Genomic DNA, 24,486 nt, shown 5'->3' on the forward strand with positions numbered 1-24,486 from the left:
AACAAGAACAAAATCAGACTAAAATGACTCATCCAATTCTTTTGCATTTGTTTTTTGTTTTTTTGTTTGTTTGTTTGTTTTTTGTTTTTTGGGTTTTTTGTTTTGTTTTGTTTTGTTTTGTTTTGTTTTATTTTGTTTGAACTCCCAGTCTAAAGAAAGAGGAAGTAGTAGATATTGCAATTGAAGGACTTCCACCTATAAAGTATTACAGACTAGAAGGACCTATAATCCTCAGTTTGTAAGGAGGAAAAATATGTATTTCTGTTACTTTAAAAAAAGGAATCTCATTAGAAGGAGAAAATATCAGAGATTGTATTAGAAATTCCTTTTCTATAAATAAACTGTCCAATTACAGAACTTACTTCTGTGATTTCCTACCACTAAAGATGTTATTGATTATTCAGATCACATAAACATGTCATGTGTTTTGCCAAATCATATTTTTCTCCAGATGAACCAGTAACTATGGAAAGACTCCTCTTACTCACCATGAGGAAGGCACCATCTTCCCCCATGGTGTGATGTAAGAAGTAGCTGTGGAGAGCTGTGAATAACACAGTGCAAAGGCTTAATGCAGTATGAAGTCTGCCACCTGTGTGGTCTTCCTTTGATTTCAGAAATTGTCTTAAAACTCTCAACATCTCTTCAGTGGCCCACTTGATATTTTCCCCTACAATGTCACTGGGAATAATTAAGCTGTTAAGAGAGGATTCATAATGAAGCAACAAAACACAAAACAATTAAAGCAAATATTTTATGCTCATTTGATTTCCCCTCATTAGTATTTAAAGGTCAGAAAAAACATTTATAATTTTTAAATAAAGAATAAAACATAAATGCTCATTTCCTCTTGCTTTAAAGCTGTTGTTGATAGTAAGTTCAAAATTAAGAAGAAATAATAATATGAAGGATTATAACGTACCCCATATTTTCTTTGCAATTTTTAAAATTTTCAGAATTGGCATGGCAGGCCCATGATTACAATGGTAGCCTATAATCTTTATTCCTAACAAAAAACTTCCCCTCAGTATTATTTGTAATGAAGGGACAGGACAATTGACATTCTGCATGCTGATATTTAGGACCATTCACAGAATTTGTGCTACCTCTAATAATCTATCCAATCACAGGCCTGGAAAAACTCTAGTTAACCTTGGTAGATCATGACACCATCAAGATCTGGAGAGCAACAAGCCCATTGCTGATGACAAATTTCCCTCATGTTATTATATATGTTATTTCCTATAAAAATTAAAGTCTGAACTATATTTCACTTGAAGAAAATTTATTGAGGATCTACTAAAACCAGCATTTCTGATAATTAAATGAGAATAGTTTAAAATGTTTTGTTCCCCATAGGGAACCCCTTGTCCTTGAATTTAAGACATTTTCATGTATATAACTAAACTGTAAGCAAATATTCATAAATTGCATGCACTGCTTTTTTTCCCTCACTCAATAACTTCCAGTATTTCTCCTACTGTGTTTGAAATATAAACACCTGGCAAAAACTAATGACAGGATACTACCATGAGCAATACATCCCAGAGATTAGCATAAGTGGAATAAATTCTATTAACTCAAATTCGTTGGCATTTGCATGAATTTAAAAGTTAACGTTTGCATGTGTTCTTCCAGCCATTCTCTTGGAGATTCTGTAATTGTATGAGATTAGAAAAGTAAAAAGGAAATTCTTCTCAAAAAGCTAGTCAAAAATTTAGTCAACTGAAAGGACAGATGGCTCAGCCATTAAGAGCACTGACTGTTCTTGCAGAGAACCTTGGTTTGATGCCTAACACTGACTGTTTATACCACTCAGTACCTGTGGTCTGAGGAGATCCCAGGTTCTCATCAGGCCTCTCTAAGAACCACCATGCATGTGTTTGGTGCATGGACATAAATTCAGGCAAAACATGGAGGCAAACATATAAAATAAACTAATTAAGATAAATATTTAGAGTGAATGGATTCTCAAATTTCATACAAATATATGAACTATGTTTTTTAAGTAGTTAGCAAAGAAAGTTCTAGCAATTTATTCCCATCAAGAAATTTCTTATTAATAACATCTGAATAATTGCCTATATTTGAAATAAATGTGCCATTTTCTAAAAAATATTATCTGATTTAGATTTCAAATGCTATAATAGTCTTCAATAAAATATGCTTCATGAGAAAAATATTCCTGTAACTGTGAAATGATACTTCATGTTCCTACTGACAAGTTAAGAGTTGGTATTTTGCACTGTTTTTATTTTGTATGGTTTTGTTGTCAGGAGCCATCTACAATAGGCTAAAGCTAGCAGGTGGTCTTCCTGGAGGTAACCCATCATTTTTGCATGGTCTGCAATGTTTGAGTTCTATCAGGCAAGGTCCCAAAGACACTTAAACTCAGGATATTCATTGAGGCTGATATTCCTGTCATGTCATTATTAAATTAATATAAAAAACCCAGGGTATTACCCCACCCTATTGAACAGATTTCCTGTAAGTTAACATAAATATGAACTTTCCTGTGTTGATGCTGTTTAGTTGAATTAATGATTTTATAGTATTCCTGACTTGATCTTAGGAAGAAAGTTTTAAGATATGGTTTAAGTTGTTCTGTTAGAAAGATGTAATGAAATTAAAATCAAGAATAGAATGTGCCCACTCCCCTTAATAGTAAATTAAGACTGCATAATCAGAAATAGAATGGGCTTTCATAATCACACTAAAAAGATAAATGGTCTTGTGACAAATCTGTTTTCAAAGAAAAGCATTCGGATCCAAGGATGAAGCCACAGGTGCGCACTCTGATAAGGTAAGGCCATAAGAAACTGTTGCTTTGAACCTATAATTAGCATATGGAATGAAACACTTCTTTGAACTTAATGCCAACATGCTTTTGTAACTCCCACTTTGTATAACATTTTATCTATGAAATAATTTTCTAAGAACTTTTTTCTATAAAATGGACAGTGTAAAGAAATAAAGGTGGAACAGTGTGGGGGCTTGGAGACCTGTGCCTCATCCATCCATAATTCCATCCATCCATCTATCCATCCATCCATCCATCTATCCATCCATCCATCCATCTATCCATCCATCCATCCATCCATCCATCCATCCATCCATCCATCCATCCTTCCATCATCTATCTACCCAACCAGGTGTATATGTCTGTAGGTATATGTGTACGTATGTAAGAATGCATGCATACTTGTGGAGTTAATTGAGACAGATGCTTGAATCAAGCCAGAGTATGGGTGTATGAATGTATAAGTGTATATGCATATTTGCCTGTGTCAATGATCCTAATTCTTTTCCTTCCCTTCCTCTCTGGTTCACAATCAGTTAACCAGCCAGGCCAGTGAAGTGCTTATGGCTGCCTGGCCAGAAAAGGGAGTCTAGCAACAAATCCTTCATCCACTCCTCCAAACACACCCCTACTCATCTCCCATTCTCCCACCCGTGCTAATAAGCAAAAGGTGATAAATCTTCAGAAGCCATAGGCTTCTGACCCAGTGAAACTGAGAATCAAAGGGAGTAATAATAATAACAAACAACCTTTACTCTTGTAAAACCAAGTTTTGCAGCACACCGCAGGATACTCTCCTCCATCAGCTACCTTCCAAAGAGAACCCAGCCTGAGTACGCTCCCAGCAGTTTGCTTTGTTGTGTTGTGTTTTGGGTTTGTTTTTGTTTGTTTGTTGCTTTTTGATTTTTTTCGTTCCGGATCAGCTATGGGTCCTGTTCTCCAGTGCTAGCTTTGTGTTGAAAATGTCAACTTGTCCCCTTATATGATCATATCTCTTAGGATGTTTTCTGATACTCTAGGACACATGCAAACCTCCAATAGCCATGTCCATAACTAATGGCTGACTATGATTATAATTAGTCTGTGTGGTGGTTATATTTGCCAGCATGGTTAGGCCATGGTAGAAAACATTATGCTCTAGATATTTTCTCAATGAAATTTTTGTGTAAGATACACATTTAAATAAACTCTAAGGAAATATAGTGCCCTTCAAAATGTTAATGAGCCCCATACAGTTAGTTAAAAGACTTTAAAGAAAGACTTACTTTCCATAGAAAAGGATTCCTCCAACAGAGTTCCACTGGACTTGGACTGCAATCTGTTCCTGGGTCTCCATCTCCTTGTATTTGACTTGTTGCCCTTCACACACACAACAAATCAGTATCTCCTCCTCCTCCTCCTCCTCCTCTCCATCATCCACCTCTCCTCTTTTCTTCTATTTTTCTTATATACAAATATATCTCTCATCTGTCTACAAACTCTCTCTCTCTCTCTCTCTCTCTCTCTCTCTCTCTCTCTCTCTCTCAAACACACACACTTCTGCGCAAATACACAATACAACTATGGCTATTCCTCTTATGAATTATTATAGTCTTTAAAAATAATAAATCATGGTGGCCTTTTTGTTGTTGTTGTTGTTGTTTTGTTTTGTTTTGTTTTGCCAGAGTCTGACAAATACAGAGGCAGATACTCACCATCAAGCACTGGTCTGAGCACTGGGACCCCAGTGGAGGAGTAAGAGAAAGGACTTAAGGAGTTGAAGAGGTTTGCAACCCAATAGGAAGAACAACAGTATCAACCAACCAGATGCCCCAGAGCTGCCAGGAACTAAACAACCAACCAAAGAGTACACATGGAGGGACTCATGGCTCCAGCCACATATGTAGCAGAGGATGTTTTTGTAGAGCATCAGTGGGAGGAGAGGGCCTTGGTCCTGTGAAGGCCCAGTGCTGAAGTGTAGGGGAATGCCAGGTTGGAGAGCCAGGAGTGGGTGGGTGGATGGAAGAGCACCTTCATTGAAGCAGGGGGAGGGAGGATGGCAGAGGAGGATTCCAGAGGAGAAACTGGGAAAGGGGTTAACATGTGAATTGTAAATAAAGAAAATAAACAATTTTTTTGAAACTAAAAAAAAAGTGTAACATGAAAATAGAAAAAAAAAACAAAAAATATTTTTTGTATTTTCAAATAAATGTTTCAGTTAAAGTTGATTTTAACTGTGCAATCTTTTTAATATAAAACTGATGCTTAAATGAACATTATATAAACTGACTCAGATTACTAGACTATAATTTTGACAATTTCAGTTATATGAAGTGGAATACTCATGTTTTACTGTTTTTTTATATGGACATTGAATGCCTTCTGCCCTAAAATGAAATCTACCCCACTCCTTTTTTTTGAGAACAGGTTTCTTCTTTGTGTAATATCCCTGACTATCCTATAACTCACCTTGTAGAGTAGGCTGGTCTAAAGCTTACAGAGATGTGCCTGCCTCTGCCACCCAAGTACTCGGCTTAAAGACTTCTGCAACCTGGCTAGAATAAATTCTATAACTAGAAAATGAAATATATATATATATATATATGAGAATAAACATTCTTCCTTCCTTCCTTCCTTCCTTCCTTTCTTTCTTTCTTTCTTATTTCTTTTTTTCCTTCCTTTTTCTTTGGAGACAGGTTTTCTTTGTGTATTCCTATCTGCCTTGGAAATAGCTGTTTAAAACGAGGAATCAGGCTGGCCTCAAACTCAGAGATCTGGCTGCCTCTGCCTCCCAAGTGCTGGTATTAACAGCATGTGCCACCACTGTCCAGCTTAGAGTCAAACCTTTTTACAATTACTAAATATCAGAAACAACTAACACATAAAACATAGGTAAAGTCATTAATTAAAATTTGTTTCACCTATATAATAATATATAGCAAATAATATAAAATAAAATGTATACATCTTAATAAACAGAAAAATACTAATTCATTATATAAAAGAGGCATATATATCTAAAGCATATATATATATATATATATATATGCCGTTCATGCTTTAACTATATGAAACAGAAAAACTAAATATTATACACAGTGTTAGTCATAATAAAATATTTTTAAAAAACATTTGTTGCACTGGGTATATTACTTTTCAGTTTCTTCCTTTTCTTTTTGTATCCACAAAATCCAAAGTTGAACCTGAACTCTCAGTCTTTCATGCCTAGCTTCTGCGTCCTCAGATTAATGGAATGTACAACTGTATATAGAACTATTGTGTTACACATACTTTTTTTTCTAAAATAGATCAGTCTGGTTTTAATCAATAAGATGTAAAACTTTTAAGATTGGAGGAACCAGTTAATAGGCATGAAGTTCTCAATGAACTATTATATAGCTTCCCAATAGCACTCTGTAGCTCATGTATGATGATTATCAACTGCACTTTTGACTTCCCTTGTTTTCTGGGAGCCTTAAGAGGAAAACAATTGTGTGCAATTATGGCACATCCTGAGCATATAGAAAAAGTTTTTAATATTCAATAAATGTATTTTTCATGATACACAACATAATAGCTGCTATCTATGAAAATACTATGAAGAGTTGGTAACTAGACCACGGTAATTATCAAGAGCATGTTTATCTTCATAGCTAACACCACCTATACTTTGGAAAGTTGATATCATATGTAAATACTCAGGAAAATTGATATTGCTAAAAGGAACCCTTAAATTATGTTCCTCTCTCCATGCCACACCTCTGTGATTTCCATATCCTCATAGCAGGACTGGGTCTGTGCGTTTGATGATTTATAGGGCCTATGATTATGTTAAGTTACAGGACAAAATGGTTCTGTAGATTAAATTAAGACTGCTAATCAACTGACTTTGAGTTAATCAAAGGGGAGATTATTTCAGAGAATCAGCTAAATCTAATCACATGACTCTGTGAGAGCACAGACTTTTATTTAACTAGCAGGAGAAAAGGAAATTAGCTTTTCAAAACATTCAGAGGACTTTATTTGCTATTGCTGACTGAATGATGGCAAAAGACCATAGAGTGGGAGTCAAGAAAGAGAAACTATCCATGGACAACAGCCATCAAGAAATCAGAGGTGCTCAATATATAAAGGATTGGATTCTGCTAGAGATCTGAATAGGCAATCTTTCCCCAAACCTCTAGATTTCTCACATTTTGTTCTCATCCTTGTATATCTAAGCAAACAACATACCTGACCTGACTCTTGCTTTGGAGCTAGAGAACAAGGAATAACAACTATGAATTTGAAGAGGGTAAATTTGTAAGAATTTGTCTTAAAAAGTAGAGCTCTAACATTCTAAGAAACATCTTAGTTTGCATGAGTGTCCTTGTGTGCGTGAACTTGTGTATGCACATTCTTGTGTGTATAGATGTTCACATTCATGTGTAGGCCAGACCAAGACCTTAGGTGTCATTCCTCACCTATAAGAACTTTTTTAGAAAGATAGTTTCGCACTGAGACCTGGACATCAGCAATTATTTTATCTGGCTTGTCGCCAAGCCAGAGTTCATCTTGTCTTAATCACCCTGAAACTCAAATTTCAAGTGTATGCTATTATGTCAGTTCTTTATTATTTATTTATTTTAGGTTCAAGGGATTGAACTCAGGTCTTTGTGCTTGCAATACAAAACCACAAATGACTAGTCAATCCTCCTAACCTATTACTATTTTAACTCAGATATTCTAGTCTTCATGCATATTAATTATTTTTTTTACTCCTATGATAAAACCCTGCAACTAATGCAACTTATACGAGGAAGGCTTTGTTTGTTTGTTTGTTTGTTTGTTTGTTTATTTATTTATGATTACAGAGAGATAAAAGCTCATCGCCATCCCAGTTGAAACTATGGCAGCTGGAGAGTATCGTTCCAGGAACAACTGAACATTCACATCACCAACAGCAAGAATAAAGTAGACAAAGCAAACAGGAATCGAACAGCTTGTGACTGTTGAGAACCCAAAGCCTTGCCCTCGAGATACACTTCATTCTGTATTTTCACACCTAAGCTGCCCAAATTTGCAACCTACTGGAGACTGCGTATTCCGATGTCTAGGATAAGGGGAACATTTCATTCAAGCCACCAAGTTATAACCATGTTCATCCTAAACTAAGAAATGTTTTGCTGTAGTTTCAAGACCTAAATAAAATGAGCACCATAGAAACCCAGAGTGTACAGAGTTGCTTTTCTTTACATTGAACATAAAAATGTAGTTCCTTTTTTCTCTAAACTGGCCTGGTCTTTCAGAATATCTGTTGGGCTGCGGGACTGCATTGCCTCTGGGATGCTGGAGGGTCACAGGCATTCTGTTCTTGGAAGGCATACCACAATTCATGATAGGATCCTTGGTTGCTGTGGTTCTCCATCTCTGGTGCAGCCAGAGGATACTGGGGACCACAAGGAATTGACAAATGTGTTCTGTGAGTCTACCCTTACCCTAAGCACCAGGAAGGAAGGGAATGGGCAGTAGGAGGAATGCAGTTTGGTTCTCAGTGAGTGCTGAGAGTATGGAGGGGATGGAAGAGAGAAGGCCTTCTCCAGGAGATTTTAGGTGTCCCTCTTTATGATGAACGCCCTCCCCCCACCAGGCCATACTTGTTCAAGAAGATGCTTGCTTGTCTAAACTTCTTTATGCATGGTGGAGGTGACTCCATATGTCTTACTCGGGGTGAACCAGGAATTAAATATCTTTTGTAGGAAAGGATGCCCAGGAAGGGAAGTTCATTGGCTAAACACTTTGGGCCTATCTACACATCTCATTTGCATGGAGAACTCTAGGTTCTTATGCTATGTGACTGGTTGTCAAGGTTTTCTCACACGTGTCATGGTTACATGTTCAAGGACAGGTAGAGCCTGGCTAGGAGTTGATTCCAATGCCTTCCATTCTCAATTATGAGATTAACTGGGGTTTTTAAACCTGCTTCAACCTTACCCATTCTTCAACACACCATGTGTGGTGGCATGGTCCATTTGCTCCACAAAAATCCCACACAAAAGAAAACTTATTCTAACAAATAATAATCTCTTAAGCATCATCATGGTTTTATATGTAGGCTTCAAAGTCCAAATCCATTACAAAACTGTTTTTAAAGTGATTTTTATCTCTTGGGTTTTTTTTAACATGTTTCATTTTGTTTGTTTGATTGTTTGTTTAAAATAGGAAATCTAGTTTTACCATTCGGAAGCTCGCTCTTCTTGCTAGAATAATGTATGGACATATTTGGATGCTTGCCCTGTCCTCCTGAGCAGAGGACTGAAGATGCTTTGGGTTTTGACAGGGAATTTATGTATAGCAACTTGATGCAGAGCAGAAACGAAGTTTTAAAACAAGACCAAGAGTTTGAAAATCAGAAAATGGTTCTTCTGTCTCTTTACTAGGCCCACTGAGAATCATGTGTCAGCACTTGGGCAATGTAAACTCTGACAAGAATAGACCAAAGAAATAATAAGCTTTGATTTTTTAACTTAAATGCTTCATGTGACTAAATAGTAAAGATAAAATTTGCTGACTTACTCAGGAGACTAAAGCAGGTGAATCACTGAGAATCCAAGGGCAGCCTTTGCTACGTAGAAAGTTCAAAACAAGTCTAGGCTACACAGTAAAACTGTTTCAGAAACACTAAAATTAATTTCAGATGTGGATTATCTGACCTTCTTGATAAGAGAAGGTATCTACCTATCTAGAAATACCCATTAGCCACGTACATAAATCATCACTAAATCAGATTTATGGTGGCCTGTGCTCCGTGCCGAGAGTCCCAGTTATCTTTTAGATGGCTATTAGAGTAAAATCACATTCTCTGAGTGAACATATTACCTCTCTCATTAGCTGGCCTGCCATGTTAGTGGCATAGTCTGGTATTACTCATTCCTCAAGAGGAAAGAGCCATAATGTTTGTCCATAGCTTCATTCACTGTCCAGAGAATATTTTGGGGGAGCTTGGCTGGATTCTTCTTCCCCTGCTGGGGAATTCCTTATCATTCAAGGTCAGAATTATGAAGGCCTAATGCTGAATTCTCATTCCTAAATATCTTACCTTCTTATTACCAAAGTGTATATATCTGTCTGTAGTACATCTTTCTATAATTCTGTGAAGTAGGTAGACCACTCACATCTCCTAAACAATCATTCTACCAACTGAACTATATCTGCCATGTACCCACATACTACTGCTGACCCAGATTCCCTGCAAACCCCAGTGGAACACATGCAAGAACAATTGTAGTATAGCATAAGCTAAGAAATCCAAAGTAAACCACATCTCTTCTTCCCCCTATACCTGGCAATGCCCTAATGGAGTTTTTCTGTTCTCAGAGATATCTCCTTCCAGGGTTCCAGTAGTGGCTCATGGTAACTGTTTCCAGCTGTGACAATGGCTTCAAATTGCACAGCATGTCCCAACTTGTGCAAGATGAAGTCTAAAAGTGAGAGACTGGAATTACCAGATTCTTCATATGTCCTTACATTTGCCTTCTCTGGCTTTCTCTTGAAAACATCCCTTCGACTTAAAGGGGTTAGCTCTGTTCTTCATAAAAGTTGTGCCTCAATACCTTTAATTGCATGGAGTGACTTTTTATATGATCAGAAACAGCCCAGGAAGACTACTGAGGAAAGTACAAGAAATGTCCTCCATATCTCTAATGTTTGGCTGTTTATGAGGTCAGAAAGTTTAGAAAATGTTCACCTGAAAGTCTTCCTTTCATATTGATATTCTTATGAAAACATACCATTTTGGTCATCAGAATTTGATCATTGTAGCTTAATCTTTATGTACTGCTGTAAAATGCCTCAGTTGACCCACAGATGCTATAGAACCAATTTAAGCTTCAGTTTCGCTGATGAGAGACCCAAGAGGCAGAAGAAAAAAAAAAAAAAAGAAAAACCAAAATAATATAACCAGCCACCATCCCTGCACCCAAGCCACTACAGAGAAAAGAAATCTCAACCTAAACAGATTTTCCAATATTTTTCTCTTTCATAGACTTGAATCAATTTATGAATTTGCAAAGTTGGGTTTTGTTCTATTCTCCTTATGTACCTTTTTTAAAAATTACTTTGAAAAATACTGTAGTGAAATGGTACGTCTACTTGTGCCATTGAAAATATTAAGCCAATTGAGGTACAGAGAAATTTTCCATCATCATGACTTGTTATTGTTAATGATGACTTCTCTCAGGATCATGAAGGGGGAAACCATGCTTCTCTCTTTTGAAACAGGAGTAATACTATCATATATGTGTTAGCACTTACAACATCCTAGATCAACTCTGGGACAGAGTCAGTTTCCTGTAGTGTTCCTTCCTGCTGATACAGTCTTAAATTGTACCTCAACTTTAGATTTTAGTGAAGTGTCAATGCTTCTAAATTGAAGTCTGTTTTTGAATCTCATTCATTACATGCAATTTTGATCCAGTCTTCTTATAAACGTTGGGATGAAAATACCATCTAACAAACAACCTTTCTCTGTGATTCCGAAGCTCTTATTGTCAGAATAAAATGGAAGGATGATATTGTCCTAACTTATTTCAATCCTTTTCTGTGACTTATTATATTGGACACTCAATACTCTGTACACCACAGTATATTCAACCTGTCACTTACTCATTTGAGTATGTCTTTCTGTAGAAGCCATATCAGCTGGTAAGATCTTGATGTTCTCAGAGTCTTGGAGAGCTCTCTCATAGGCCTATCTCCCTGTGGCCTTTCATTTACAAAGAATTCTGCTTCCTATGGGGAAATTTCTGTCACCTTTGTAAATATCTTCCCTGTGAACATCTTTATTAACAAAATGTTCTAAAAATAATCACATCAGAATGTAGTTTGCTGCTTCTTACTGCTTAAGGATGGGACTGAGCTACGTGAGGAAAAAAAAAAGTAAAGGAAAAACTAGAAAAAGAATAATTGCACAAGAATGAGTCCAACGATTACTGGCTGTGGATGCAAATGAAATATGAAATACAGATCAGCCAATCTGATACATAGTCCTATTAGTCTCATTTATTGAAAGTTTAGCCAACTGTTTACCCTGCTGGTTAGCACTTACAAAGGTAACTCTGATCTTATGAATGTCAGTGCTTGCTCTCCAGTGTTCTCAGCTTTCACGTGGATACCTTTCTTGTCCAGAGCTTCAAAGTGAATCAAAGAAAAAAGAGAAAGAAAAAACGCATCCCATGGGAGACGACAACATTCTCCACAGGGAGCCCTATTTGATTGTAATATGCTCAGAAAGGGCTCAGCTCACCATAATCTACTCTGAATGTGCCTGCAACCTTCTGTGCATGGTGAACCAAAGGTCAACCTGATCTCAATGGAGAGGGGGAAAGAAATCCATATTTTGTATTGCAGCAAGCAAGTTAATTAATTGTTGGCTCTGATTTCTCAGTTGTCAAACAGCAAATCCATTCATTCCTTAGTATTTAATCATATTGCCAGCTGCATGGCAGCAAAGCCAATTATTTACCTACATGTACTTAATTATTCTAATGTTTCAAATTTTAACAAAATATCCATTCTTGAAGAATAAAAATAGATTGTATAGTATTACAAGCCATCTCATAATAGCTGGCTGGAAGTTTTATTTTGTTAGCACTTGAAGACTACTTACATTTTATAGTATAACAAGCAGGTATTTCTAGAAGACTTTACCAATTTGGTAGTCACCTTAAGAATTAATAAAAAAATATTCTCATGCTAGGTATTATTACTCTAGGTCTATTTTGTGTTAGATTTTTTTTTTTTAATTTCTGAAGGCCTGCCAGTATTTATATACACAGGAGTAGTACTTTATAGAGAAATGTATACTCATGAGACAAATGAAACTAACTAGCAAATTCAAATTCCACTGCTTTCCCAACTGATTAAATCATTAAACACATTAAAAACAGCTTGCACTTTAAGCTGCATTTTACCCGTGTGTTTATTTTCTCCTCAGTTCCATGTGTTCCTTCCTTAAAGAACTTGCTTCATTTCAAATGTGGTTGCAGGTGCCTCCTACAGAGCCTGCCATCTTCCTCTTTTCCTATCTACCAATCTGATACATCAAGCATGCCATTATCCTATTGTAACCTTCATGTATTGTTTAATATAAAGACAAACAGCTTTCAAGGGACAACAAACGATACAAAATGTAGTATTCAAGTACACTTTCATTCTTTTCCAGTTGTCTTTTTGTGTTTCCTTACTCCTTTACAACCTCCACTCCACACAATCCTTACACTTTCCGATGGTCCCTGGGCTCCTAGGGCCTATCTGAAGTTACTTCATGCTATTCTGTAAACGATATTAACTTCTTGCTCTCCACCACCAAACATACATTATTTACTGAAAATGTCACCTTCTGTCCCACATTAAAAATTGTTTCTCTCAGCTGAAATGTTACTCCTTGATAATTCTGAAATTTATTTTACTAATACTGTGTCCACTCTCAGGATAATATTTGCTTGAAGATCCATGACTAATAGACTCCAGTTTCATCAAATCAAGGGACTCATATGAATTAATCCTTTAAAGGAGTTATAAAAATTCTTGAAGTATGTTCATCAAAAGCACAAAAGAATATAGCAAAATAATATTTTATATTCTTCCTTGAAGGTCTATTTTGAAATACCAATATTATTGGCTGGATCTTCATTAAGAAGCTGTATTATTATCTATTAACACTTTCAATAAAATTACTTAGCATATTGTTGTAATTCCCTCAACGGAAGCTGTAGTAAAAAAGCATAGGACTTTCACTAACACCTAATTACTTGATAGCAAATGAATTTATATCGCCACCAATCTTCTGAAAGTTCTTTTGATCAATTCAGATGGAAATCGGGATTTGTTGTTGAGGTTGTTTTGTGTAGTTTTGTTATCATAAAGAAACAAGTTGTGTCTTCCTTAGTATGCACCAGGAGTTGGGATACCCTACTTCCAAAGCTTCAGTACTGGTCTTAAAAGTGCCTCTGGTTCAGTGCTACAAATGTGAAAAGCAGATAGCAACATATGTCCCCTAGTCTTCTCATCACATGCCCACTCCTTTCCAACCTCACCACTCTGCAGTTTTGGAGCCTCTCTATCCTGCAACTTCCTTAAATTCACAAGCACAGCATAGTTACCTTTGGGAAAACCTTCCTGTGGCAGACCCAGGAGTTGTGTTTTGTTTCTGTTACCAACTCATCCCTTTCATAGTGTATGCTGAAGATCACAACTAGGCACTAGAACGTAAAGTGAAGACTCAACATGAGCCTAAACTAAAGCACCACAGAGTAGCATCAGGAGTAAGATCTTCCACAGTGCTCTTAAAGTGTGATGGGGGTGTTACTCAAATAGTCCAGTCATAGGAAGGTCATGAATTGTCACAGGCAGTGAAAAGCCCACTTTTAGACAAGATTGAGAACTGCTCCAAACAGGTCTGTAGCATATAGATGTGGTGATCTGAAACAGTTACATTTGAGATCATGTGAATATCATGTGAAGCATAAGGAATGCCTGACACCTACAATACCATCAGAATCCTTGGGGAGTGTATGGTGGGGGATTTACAGTGTACTACGGTCATAATAACTGGATCAGAATCTCTCTTGTTAGCCATGTGATGTTTAAAACACCCAGGGCTCTCAAGAGATCAGGAATCTCTGAGAAGCTGTTATTTTCTTGCCAACTCTAGTGTATGGAATATGGAGGGAGTGAAAACAGCTGCAGCCAATACCCTTGAAAGGCCTTAAGTATCTAAAACAATGTGTTCACAGTACTTGTGACTTAGAGGAAACAGAGGCAGAACTTACCTGGCCTTCATCTCCTCCTCATTGGTCTCCATAACTAGGCAACTGTTGATGATGGGTGGAGATAGAGTTCTGTCAGCTGTCAGTCATATGACCAAATTACATGACCTCAACAGTGTTAATTATTGAAAAGAAAAACATTGGAAAGTACTTGCAATAACAATTTGACCCACCATGAATAGTCTTCCTTTAAAAATCGTATCTAGCAATACTGCTACAGAAAGTTGGGTCTCGTCACAAGATGATCAAACATAATAACCCAAGAGAGCATTTCAAACTAATGCACTATAGCATTTTTCTTATTTTAAGACATTAATAATTTACATATTTATAAAAGTAAAAGGACTTCTAATAACAACCATGCAAACATTTTATGATTCTGCATCTCACTTTTCAGAAAATATACATTTTTATCTCCTTGGAAATTATGTGAAACATTGAAGGAACACATTTGTCTTTTCTGTCCTAGAACTGTACCACATTTTACCCTTATTTAAGACAATTAGTACAATCTATTAGTATAAAAAGTGTAAAGAATTGTAATTGTTGCCACACTTAGTTTTGTCAGAGTAGTTTGGGCAAGGTGAGGGTTGATGCAGACACTACAAACTGCTCCAAATTGTGAAGCTAAGTAACTGGGACATGGACACCAACCCCTCCCCTGACAGAACATTTGGAAGAGAGAGCAGAAGAAAATTAAAAGTCTCAAAGGATAGGTAGAAGTGCTGTGAACCAGTGTCTTCTCAGCATGACAAGGCCATTGTAATGAGTGTTTGGCAGCTGTGGCTATCTGCACAAGATCTGTGCTCCCACATGCAAATGCCCCCTCTCTGCTACACACACCAATCACCCACATATACACCACACTACACACATACACAAACACACACTCACAGAGAGAGGGGCAGGGGAGAAACAGACATAGAAGGACAGAGACAAAGACACAGGGACAGAAAGACAGAGATAGAGGAGGCATTAAAGCAGGAGGTGGATTGGTTGGGAAAAAGAAGAGATCGCAGCACAGAGGGAAACAAGGTTGCAGGAGGAATGAATGTGATCACATTGCAGTATCTAGTTGTAAGAGGTTGTCAGAAACTACTCTAATATTGAAAGCCCTGATGGCCTCACAAGTCTATGAACATATTACATTGAAAATCACTCAAATATAATAATGAATATGTTGTATGTTATATAAATTATGTCAACAAAGAGTTCATTATTTAAAAAGAATTTGTCTCTAATTGGTTCCTCAGGTATATTAATTATTGAAATTACTTTAAATTTATAACTAATTTATAATTTACAAGATTCATTAAGTATTTAGGACTATACAGTTTATAGTATATAGTCTTTATCACAAGCCCCTACATATAAAGCAGAATTCATTTTTTTATAACCTCAAGAGTAGCTAAACATCTGGAGAAGCATGTAAAAGTCTACTTATGGAGGGTAGGTTAGAAATCTTGGTTATTGGTTTTGAAAAGATAACCCTCTTAAAATGCTCATGAAGTTAAAAAAAATTAAATTCCAAGAAACACAATCAACATTAAACAATTAAACATGGATCTTTTTTAAAGTAATTATACAGTCTAGCAGTTTCAACCACTAAAGAAAGTCACTGCAAAGTAGCCAAGAAAATAAATTCCATTTGCTGTTTGATTTCATTAGCATACCCCAATTGATTTTATAAGCCAAACGTTCTTGTGTCATTCCTTAAGTGGTACACATTTAAATGATTATGCATACTGAAGTCTTCTTCAAGCTCACAGAGTTTCCATCACTTTGAAATTTAAAGAAAAGGGTAAATAATAGTAATTGCCATTTTAAAAAATTAAATTGATAATTTAAAATGTGTATGTGATACTTATTTACTTAGATAAAAGAATTCTAAAATCATATAAAATTTAAGAATTTATCAGATGGTCATACCAAATTTCTTTTCATATTAGCTTTAAATTAAATGTGTAAATTGGATCAAATGTAACTTGAGATGACACTAGTGCCAACCCTAAACTACTAACATTTATCCTCACCTTCAAGTTATAGAATGTAAGAGAACATGAAGCTCCCCTTTGGATTACATTGAATTTCTTCAAAGAAGCATATATATGTATGTATATGTATGTGTATGTATATGTTTATGTATTAGGAAAATATTACTGAAAGGGGAATATACTCAAAACCTATTAAAGAAAATGTAGACAAATTGAATAAGATTTCAGTAAATAAACAAAAGTAGGGAAGATACACTTTCACATTGTATATACACTTCGGAAAATTCCATTGCAGCATACTTGTTCTTAAGCAGAAAATTCACTTTTCACTCAAAAATAGTTAAAATCAAATTTTATGACAATTCATGAGTCCAAAGATATCTCTCACTCTCACGTCTAATGATTTTGTTCTACCAGTAGGTTTAAAAGCATCTTTTAATCACTCAGAGTTGCAGAGTAGATAGCTGTTTCATAGTAGTTCATTTTGTATGATGCAGTTTTTATTAAAACCACACAAACTATAGAGTTCACCACTACAAACTGAAAATATTATGATGTATTTCAATTTAATAATATTGGTTTATATTCTCATTTATAGGTCATTAAAAGTATTTTCATCACATTGAAAGATTTTTTTAAAAAAGCTTTTCAAAGATTATTTGGTAGTATAGTTCAACTACCATCATATTTTGTAGGTGGAAAACTGGCACGATGAAGATCCAAGAGTATCTTGTCCAGATAAATCAACTCATCCAATTTGAAATTATAATTCAAGATTAAAACCATAGAAATATATTAATCCCAAGAAAGGTTAAAAAAAGAACAAGCAACCATACTGACAATATGAAGCATTAACATGATATGCAATATGGTATATTTAAATTTTTGAAGAATAATAAAATTTAGTTAACACATATAAAATATTTGATGACTTAGTATGGCGTCCTTTCATTCTTTTGTCATAAAATTTAGAGGGTTAAAGGAAGGTGGAAGTAAGGAGCCAGGCTGAATTATCACTACTCTCAGTAACTATTTTTATGTATACTTACCATCTGTCAAAACATAATTGAACTTTAACTATTTTATCATACCTGTATCATTAAATTGGCAGAACATATATGAACACTCTCCTTGATTACTTTAAGTATTAAGCTATTTGTATTAAAACTGAAAATTTATTTAGGGGGCAACTACTTGATTTCAGTATAGTTTTAAGTTTCCACCATGAGCTTATGTTTGGAACTTTGATATCAGCTGGTTACATTGGGAGGTCATAGAACCGTTAATAAGTATAAAGTATTACATTAATTATATTAATATAATGTAAGTATAATGACATCATATAGACTTTATAGTCTATATGATGTCATTAGATGTAATCAGAAAAAAAAAAACACTAGAAACAGTTCTCCATGTTTTTCTTGTTAATTCTTGTAAGAAGTTTGACATAAGAGATTCTCTATTTCCAGCTGGGCATGGTGGTACACGCCTTTATTCCCAGCACTCAGGAGGCAGAGGCAGGCAGATTTCTGAGTTCGAAGCCAGCCTGGTCTACAAAGTGAGTTCCAGGACAGCCAGGGCTATACAGAGAAACTCTGTCTCAAAAAAACAAAAAAACAAAAAAACAAAAAAAAAAGAAGAAGAAGAAGAAGAAGAAGAAGAAGAAGAAGAAGAAGAAGAAGAAGAAGAAGAAGAAGAAGAAGAAGAAGAAGAAGAAGAAGGAGATTCCCAATTTCCCATATCTCTGCTCACTTGTTAAAGATGTCATTGTCACACAATTCGATTATTGCATTTCAAACACTTCCGCCATGAGGTGACAGACCAAGATGGAGTTGATGCCCACAATGCCCATATTACAGAATATAGGCTGGAAGGTTTGAATCTCTAGAACTATGAACTCAGTGAGAATTCTTTCTGCATGATAGTTCATTTTCACTTGTTCATCATGATGACATCTAAGCTTGGCTTCCAATAGGGAGAGGGTGTTTAGTCAAATCTGGACTACATTGTAATCATCTTCTCTTGCCTACCGTAGAGTCAGGGAAGGGTACCTATCAACACATTTGGAGGAGGTGGTTTTTAAAGATGTGGATGAACTTGAATTTTGACTATTGAGAAAAAAATTAATAAGTTCCTATTTGTAAGGATTCTGAACCTTATTTTTCATGTGATTATATTCATACATTATACTTTAAAGATAATGCAATTATAATTATATACACATAATACAATGATGTTTATTTTTTAATACTCTTGAAGAGGACATAAATTTGTTTCCCATCAACCATGTCAGAATCATAACCACCTGTAAATGGGCTCTTCTCACCTGTGATGGCAAAACACTGCCATGTGCATACCTATAAAGACACATACGCATACTAACACACACACATACGTGCACATTCGCACATGCACACCTTAAAAATAATCTTTGAAAATAAATATTATGGTATAATAATATATTACCTTTAAAAAGCACTGTTGTCAGATTTCTTCATATGATCAGAAAGATGTGAAACTTGATCTCTTGTTCTGATTTTGTTTATTATTTCTTCTCCATTATGTATGCTCAAGAAATTTTTGTACAAACTCTTCATTAAAATTTTGTGTTAAAATTTTATTCACAAATCATTTTAATGATAATATTACAACATGTTTAGCCACAATAATAAATCTTCAAACTCAAGTGTCCAATGCTTTGTTATCAAAATTTTCCCCTGACATGGTACTATTCCAACATGAAAGATGTTATCACATTAACCTCAGTGGTCATAATAATGATCATTACTCATGCTGTAATGTTCAAAAAGGATTCATCAAAATGGCAAAGTAAAATTTATATTTTATATGTAAGTATAAATGTAATCAATATTTGATTCTTTGACAGGATTTACCTGTCTAATAAAGTCATGCTTCTGTTGCATTTAGAGTAATGTTAAATAGAAATCAATGATGCAGAAATATTTTTAATAAATAAATGAATAAATTTCAACTTGATAAAATCAGAAAGGAAAGGATCAGGAATTGCATTAAACATTTTGAATACTTAGTTCACCTCATAGCTGAAAGAGCCTGGAGCTAAATCCTAAGTAAACACACTGATGTTATTCTTAACTTAGCCTGTCCCTGTGGACTTCTACAAGCAACAGAGTACTTTAAGAAAAATCCTGGAAAACAATGGGAAATTATCCTTTTTATGTTATGTGGCTTTCTTTGTCAAAATGATACCTTTTAAAAGCTACACCAATTATGTCACCTAGAGTGCAATTACATGTCTATTCTCTTGGATGAAATTTGCACAATGTCTATCTGATTTTTTTTATCAAAATGTTTAACACTTGTGTATTATCAGATTCTTTATTTATTTATTTATACTCCTTATTTTATCCACACCCCATCTACCCTCTGACTGTTCCACATCTCATACCTCCTTGCCACCCACTATCTCCACAAGGATGTCCCTACTCCCCACAACCCATACCACCTGACCTCTAAACTCCCTGGGGCCTCCAGTCTCTTGAGGGTTAGGTGCATCATCTCTGATTGAAGACAGACCAGGCACTACTGGTCTACTCTATGTGTATTGGGGGCCTCATATCAGCTGGTATATGGTGCCTGTTTGGTGGCCCAGTGTTTGAGAGATCTAATGGGTCCAGATTAATTGAGACTGCTGGTCCTCCTACAAGGTTGCACTCCTCCTCAGCTTCTTTCAGCCTTCCCTAATTCAACCACAGAGGTTAGCAACTTCTGTCCGTTTGTTGCGTGCAAATATCTGCATCTGACTCTTTCAGCTGCTTGTTGGTCTTCTGGAGTGTGATCATGCTAGATCCCTTTTTGTGAGCACTCCGTAGCCTGGAAATGTTCTGTAAGGCAAAGGACATCGTCAAAATGGCAACCTACAGATTGGGAAAAATTCTTCACTAACCCCACATCAAATAGAGGGCTAATATCTAAAATATATAAAGAACTCAAGAAACTAAACACCAAAAAGCAAAACAACCCAATCAATAAACAGGGTATAGAACTAAACATAGGAATCTCCAATGGCTGAGAAGCTCCTAAAGAAATGTTCAAGGGTGTCAGCATTTGGAGGCTGATTATGGGATGTATCCCTGGGTATGGCAGTCTCTATATGGTTCATCCTTTCATCTCAGCTCCAAACTTTGTCTCTGTAACTCCTTCTATGGGTGTTGTGTTGCCAATTCTAAGAAGGGGTAAAGTGTCCACACTTTGGTCTTTGTTCTTCTTGAGTTTCATGTGTTTTGCAAATTGTATTTTATATCTTGGGTATTCTAAGTTTCTTGTGTCTCTAGCTGCATATGTATCAGAAGATGGCCTAGTTGGCCATCAGTGGAAAGAGAGGCCCATTGGTCTTGCAAACTTTACATGTCTCAGTACAGGGGAACACCAGGGTCAAGAAGTGGGAGTGGGTGGTTAGGGGAGTTGGGGGGGAGGGTATGGGGGACTTTTTGGATAGCATTGGAAATGTAAATGAAGAAAATACCTAATTAAAAAAAGAAAAAAACGAAATGTTCAAAGTCCAAAGTGATCAGAGAAATGCAAATCAAAACAACCCTGAGATTCTACCTTACACCAATATGAATGGCTAAGATCAAATGGCTCAGGTGACAACACATGTTGTAGAGGATGTGGTGAAAGAGGAACACTACTCCATTGTTGGGTGCATATTAGACAAAAAATAAAAAAAAAAAAAGAAAAAAAGTACAGAATTCCCAAGATACAGTCCACAGAACTCAAAAAGTTCAATAAGCTGAAGTGCCCAAGTGAGAATGCCTCAGTCCCACTTAGGAGGGAGAAGAAAGTAATCACAAGTGGGAAGGGAGGGAGGGACCTGGTTGGAAAAGGGGACAGGGAAGGGAAGAAGGGAACATGATTAGATATTGGGTAAGGGAAACTGACTGAAGTCCAGAGGGCCAGCAGAAAAAATAGAAATAGGTAACCTTGGGAGGTAGGAATTTGGGGGGACCCTCCAGAGTGTATTTTTCAGATTCTTAAATTGGGAGACCCTCAAGCCTTAGAAGTGAACAAAGCTAAATTTCCAGTGGTCCTTGGCAGTCAAGTCAGCTCCAAGTGGACCAGAGAGATGCTAACAAGACATGGAGCTTCCATGTTCATTTTACATTTCATGAAGCAGAGATGGTTTTAAGTGATACATCTGTGAGACAGACTTTGTTTTAAGAGATTTAAAACACATCAAATTTAATCTTATAATTACTCAAAGTGGAACTATTATTTTTGTTCCTGATTTATAGATGAATAAAGTGGTACATAGAAAGGTAATTGACCAAGAGCATAAAACTAATGAATAACTGCTTATGGGTTTGACAGAAGCAGTATATCTCTAGAGTCCATTCACCTAGAGCTACGCAGCTCTGTTTCTCAAAGGAAATTCTGCAGGTAGCAAGGAAAACTAAAACTTCAAGCTTTACCTGAGAATAAACAGCAGTCATGAGAACACAGAATGATTTTAAAATCACATAGAGCAATTTATGTCTTCCCCTTTTTAAGATACTTACTGCACATATCTAATTTTATAAATAATTTGCATATATTCCACCATAAAAATTTACATGGAATCTGAATTTTAATCTAAAAATTTGGTCTATTTTGGTAATCTTCTAACATCTTAGTAAATACTTCTTTAAACATTCATTGAGTATAGAAGTAACAGAATACAAATCTATCTCTTACATAAAAAATAAAAGAGGAAAGGCAAGTGTACTTATAACAATAGATTCCTACTCTGGATTTGATTCTTGTTGTGGTAATTCAGTGAGCTCCCCAGAATACTATAAACATATATGAACATTCAACATGAGACTGAATTTACAATTCATACAATTTCAATCTATCATTAATTGATTTTTGGATATTTTATCATTTTGATAACTTATAACTTTATTTAAAATTAACATAGCATTAGCCAATCTCTCAAATTAAAAATAAAAAAAGCAGAAGAACTTCACTGATCAAATATCTATCATTTTTTATGAAAATATAAGACAAGACTTGAGACAAAAATCAAAATAACCAAAAAAATAATAATAGCTAGACCCCAACACAATGCCACCAGTGTTTGTTACTCCCAATATCAGAAGTGTCTCAAGAACAACAGAAAGTAATATTAGAGAACCCTAGAGACTACAAACAGAACCAAAGTTGACAGCCTCAGTTGAGTGAGATTTGATGTTACAGATAATGATTTAATGGAAAAGAAGAGAGAAAAGTAGAAAAGCCCGAGGATGAAATCTGCAGTGGGCACTAAGCTCCATGTGGGGAGGAGGGTTAGAATCAGTGGAAAGGTAGGATCAGAAAAGGGATTCACTGGAACACTAAAGGACATCACTTAAAAAAAAAATATGAACAATCTCAAGCAAAATCTGAGCATAGAGCAGGGTGATGGCCATGTAACCCTGAGCATTAACTGCGGAGTTACGGGTATTTGATACCTATGGAGGAAGGAGAGTCGGTTGCTTTTAATTACATGACCTCCAACATGTTATCCACACAGAAGACCTAGTCTCAGTCCTGAGAGTAGCTAGGCAACACAAACTGGACTCTTAGAAAAGACGAAACAGAAAACAAAACAATCTCAAAGTTGTGTGGGAAGAGATGTGAGAGGTCCTGGGGGGTTACTATGCTCAAAAAACATTGTATGACATCCTTAAAAAAATAAATAAAATACTGAAGAATTTAAAAAAATAGAATGATACATACCGTGTAACATAATGGACAGCTTGGTAAGAATAAGAAAGAAATAAAGTGTTTGGTTTGGTTGATTTGTCTTAGTAACCCCAGAATCATTTTATTTAAATCAAGGAACATAAAACACAGCTTATAAGCAATACGCATTGTAAGAAAACTGAAAAAGAACAAAATATACTTCACAGTCATTTTTTAAAAGACAGTTGAAAAGAAGGGAAAGGTAGTGAGTAAATGGCCTACTCAGAAATTTGGAATAATCAGCATTCAGAAATCTTTAATGTCATTGTAGCTCTTCAAAGAAGAGACCACTTGAAACAAAAAGTAAATAGGAAGAAAAGAACATTCTCTAAGTAGAAATAAATGCAGTTTTCTTAATAACTTCAATAATTTACCTATGGAACATTTTACTGCTAAAATGCTTATAGAAGTATCTTGCATTTATATAGCACTACATGTTTTCTAAACAGATTTCCTAGTCTTCAAAATGTGTTCTACATAATAAACTTATAATTAAGCAGAATACTCTACTTCCTTTTCAACCAAGCAACTATGGCTCTGTGAAGGATAGTGGGCCGCAGAGTTAATGTCATAGCCTGGGAGCACTCAGGCATTTGAAGCCCAGGCTTAATCCCCTCTCCACTATAATCAGAAGGGGTCTAGTCTTTCAGAATTTATAACCATCACTGGAACTTAAACAACCTAACCACCTGATGCAAATACATGAAGCTAGACACCATAGGGCTCTAAGGCATCTGGGACTGTGACCTGTTACTTGCAGTCATTGTTTATTTAACTCACACTCCTCCCTTGGTCACAGTGTTCTTTCTCAAGACTATTAGTGCTGTTAATGTGGCAATCTTTGCATAAAAATTAAATAAGAGTAGGTGTGTGTGTGTGTGTGTGTGTGTGTGTGTGATAAATTTACAAAACATGTAAGAACAGAACCAGCTTTATAAGTTCTGATATCTCAATCACTAGCACTGGTCTGAGTCAAGCACTATACAAAAGTTAGTGTTAATGATCTACAGGAGATGGTTTCAGGTTCCATATCCCCCTCTGGGAGGAGTCTTAGTGAAGGTCGCCCACACAGGTCCCTGGGAGATGCCATTGCCTTAGGTTTCTAGCTTTTCCCAGAGATCCCCACTCCCAATCCAGATGTCTTTCCCAGTACTCTCTCCCT

This window comes from Mus caroli, unplaced genomic scaffold, assembly GCF_978045245.1.
Source record: "Mus caroli unplaced genomic scaffold, Mus_caroli_1 scaffold_4, whole genome shotgun sequence".
NCBI classification, from domain to species: domain Eukaryota; kingdom Metazoa; phylum Chordata; class Mammalia; order Rodentia; family Muridae; genus Mus; species Mus caroli.